Below are 3246 nucleotides of genomic sequence, written 5' to 3'. Positions count from 1 at the left end.
GCGCCGCGGCCGAGATTCGAAACTGCGACCTCGTGCTCGTCAGAGTACACAAGCCCGGCGTAGTTTTCCGTGAACAGGGGTATCGCTATAAAGTGACTAGCGATCGAGTAATCAATTTGGAACATGCGGAAGAGAATGTGGCCTCGTTTGTTTTGGTTGAAACTGTTCCGCAGTGAAATGGCACAACCTATACTCTTGGGGATAGCAGCCATGAATCTGGCGGTACGAGGACTTAAGAAAAAAAAAGGAAAGGTGAAGAAAATTAATTTAAACGAAATTAACAACTGGAATAGCTGATACAGATATGAAGTGAATAACTAAATGCGATCTGGTTGCACGCCGCAACTGGTTAATTCAGCGCATATGCTGCACGAGGTCGCAGTTTCGACCCCCCAGCCGCGGCAACCTCAGTACGACAGCCGGGGTCGGAGTACAGAAACGTTCTCATATCGATATTTATCTATGCACACGTTGAGAAATTTCAGATGGTCACAATTAGTCCGGTACCCAACACTATGGCGTCCTTCCTTCATAGGCTGGTTTTGGCACCTCAGTTAAATTGCGGTTTTTCGGCTTGCAGAACTACATGCAGTTGGTGTTTGACATTTACTCTCTGCCAGTCGTGTTTGGCATCTTGAATTTCGTTTAAAATGTTTGCCTTAGGACGGTGAAAAATCATGAAACCAATGTACTTGATACGTAAATCAATCCGCAGTCCCCGATTTATAGCAGGGCATACATGCAGTTCGTGGGTGTATTATGATATAATATCAGAAGTCACTACTGATACCTATCGCTCGAATGCCTATATCATGAAATAATTCGGGCGGCAAAGAGTATGGGCTTGCAGTTTGCCTGAAAACGGCGACTTCTTTACGTCCGTCAAAATGACATGGTGCACCGGACAATGCGTCCGTACTGCAACAAGTATCCCCGTCATATGTGTTTCAAAATTTTGTACTTGCAGTGAACGTTCATGCGAGCCGATGAGAAGTACACCTCCAAAATATCTCCGCGATTGGATTATTTCAAATGTATGTCTGAACCAGCGTGACGTCATGTTGCATTCGAGTGCGCGGTTTGACAACTGCCGGCGTTCGCGCATGCCTAAACAAACACTTCGTAAGAAAATCGCCTTACCGTGCAATGTACTCTCCAATGCAGCTTTCGTAGTGGCTTATTAATAGTCCTCCGTTTCTCTCTCTCTCTCTCTACTCAAAACATACACACGCACGCTGTGTATTAATTGCATCCGTTTCGTCTGCTCGGATTTGCCGTCTGCTACACTTCGCGCCGTCTGCTACGCTTTGCGCCGTCTGCTACACTCGATGTCGCTTTACAGTCTTCAAAGGAGTCGCTCAGTGACGACGCGCGACATGTTCTGTACTAAGCATGAGGAACTCACCGAATAGCTCATTTCCACCGGTCCAGCATCCGCGCACAATCCACGCCGTTATCTTCGGACGTCGCGCCCCTGTAAGCGCTTTCGTCTGCTCCGCTCATCGCACCGGGCTTCTGTTACTCGCTAGAGGGCGCCGCCATTTTGCTTGTATGTGCGTGTTTTATTTCTCTCCCCCTCCCTTTTCCCTTCGCCATTTTGTAACGCGGTTGTGCGCTCGCTTGCGTTGCTTTGCGTACACACTACGCATCTGCCATCGCCCTCCGCGCTTGACTTGCCACGCCAAGGCGAGCGAGGGATAGCAGCATTTCCTTCTTTGACGAAGACGGGCGGTGCAGGCCCGAGAGAGATGAGAGAAGCGCATCTTGCGCGGGAGGCGTCTCTTCGTCGCTGTACGCTGGCGAAAATGTCTTGCATTTGTTTTTATTTTATTTTGGTTAGTTGACGCATTATATGGCTTAGGGGCGTGCGCACGTGGCTTCCTCTGCTTTCCCGAAAACTCCTCGGCACTACTGCCTCGCCTAGCCCAAGCCGCAAGCGGAAACGCCGAGAGGCGCTCTGCGGACTCTGCGACATTTCTCTCCGCAAAGCTGCTCCCCCCGTACACGCCTTTCTGTGTGTACTTGCATTGATAGCGACGGCGACCCGTCGGGGTAGCCTGCCGAGCGGCAGCGGAGACTGGTTTACTTCTCTCGCGTGCGAGCGCTTCTTTTGCTGCTTGTCGTCTGCTTTTTCCTTCCTCGTCGTCTGTTACTGTTTTTTTTGTTGCCGTCTGTTTCGCTTTATTTGTCGTCTGTTCGGTCCTTTCGCTCCCTGTCGTCTGCTTGCTCGTTTTACTTCTGTTTGTCTTCTGCTCGCTCTGCCAATCGAGGGGCGAGGCGGCGCATCATCTTTGAAATTTTCGTTTCTCGTTTGTTTTTTTTGTTGTTTCGCTCGGCTTTATTTACATCCGGCGGCAGCAAGGGTTTCCCGGCTGCGCGCCGGCGCTTTGAGAAAAGCCGACCGGGCGGACCGCGCGCATCGAGATTGGAATGCTACTCGGGACTCCTGCTGCTGCTGTTGCCGCTGACAGACGTTGCGCGCAAGCGCTGACCCCCAAATCCCCCCCCCCCCCTCCCACCCTTTCCCTTATATGGCGCTTCTGTACGATCGTGCAACTTCGTTTATATATCCTACACCGGGCCGAACGTAGTACGTGGGCGACGTGGAACGTGAAAGACCTGTTTAAGGCAGCCCAGAAGCCACGGGAGTGTCGTTACGAGTAGTTTTCGCCCTGCCCGGCCCATGGTTATTGATGGCTTTTTTTGGCCAACGGGTGCGCGGGCATGCGAATTGGTCGGATGAGCAGATATGCCATGCCGTGTAGGCGGTCGCTTTTCTTTTTTTTTTAACGCGATAGCGTGATGGGCCCCGTGTCGCAAAAAAAAATAAATAATAATAATAATTAAATTCGGGGTCGTTGCCGACCGTCGTCTGGAGAAAAATCATTCAGAACCACAACTACGCATATCCCTCCGTAGACACTTAAATACTTCCTTTACCACGAAAGTTGCCCCACTTTGTCCTACATTCTTTCCAGTTATTCCTCGGAATATTGAGAATGACAGCCCACGAACAAGTGTCATGAAACAAAACAACGACAGAGCATGCCTTTTATGTTAAACCTTCTCATACTGAAATATTAAAAGTGCGAAACGGTAACAGAAAATTGGCCCGTGCAAGAGGCCGCGTTTCTACGTACCAGAAAGCGCGCCTTCGTGCGTAGCGTTCACCGGCCAGCGTTTCCTGGTAGACATTACGGTTACATAAGCTGCAGTTGCCGGGAAGCGTGAGAAGTAGTCGAGCAT

This window comes from Dermacentor silvarum, chromosome 5, assembly GCF_013339745.2.
Source record: "Dermacentor silvarum isolate Dsil-2018 chromosome 5, BIME_Dsil_1.4, whole genome shotgun sequence".
Classification (NCBI taxonomy): domain Eukaryota; kingdom Metazoa; phylum Arthropoda; class Arachnida; order Ixodida; family Ixodidae; genus Dermacentor; species Dermacentor silvarum.
The sequence above is the reverse complement of the archived record's forward strand: the minus strand, read 5'-3'. Positions refer to the sequence as shown.